Source organism: Olea europaea, unplaced genomic scaffold (genome assembly GCF_002742605.1).
Source record: "Olea europaea var. sylvestris unplaced genomic scaffold, O_europaea_v1 scaffold221, whole genome shotgun sequence".
NCBI lineage: Eukaryota > Viridiplantae > Streptophyta > Magnoliopsida > Lamiales > Oleaceae > Olea > Olea europaea.
In genome coordinates, this window is record NW_019240124.1 from 200131 (window position 1) to 200437 (window position 307).

Here is a 307-nt window from a genome sequence, read left to right on the forward strand (position 1 = left end):
TCAGCCCAAATCGAACAGCCCAAAGAATAAAGTCCAATTGGAGGGTCCCCAAATCAGATAGCCCAAAGAACGAAATCCAATTGAACGAATCAAGGTGAATGCCCAAATAAGGGGCCCAATAGTGCGGTAACGCCATCGCCCAAGTTTGCAAGTCGCTCAGAGTCTGAACGAATAGAGTGGCATACGGTCGTCCAAAGTCTCGCCCAAATCTTCAAGTCGCCCAAGGTATCAACAAACATAACGCATTATGATGCAGTTATTAAGGCAGTTGCTAAAGTAATTTCATCACGTTCCACGACTCAAGGGG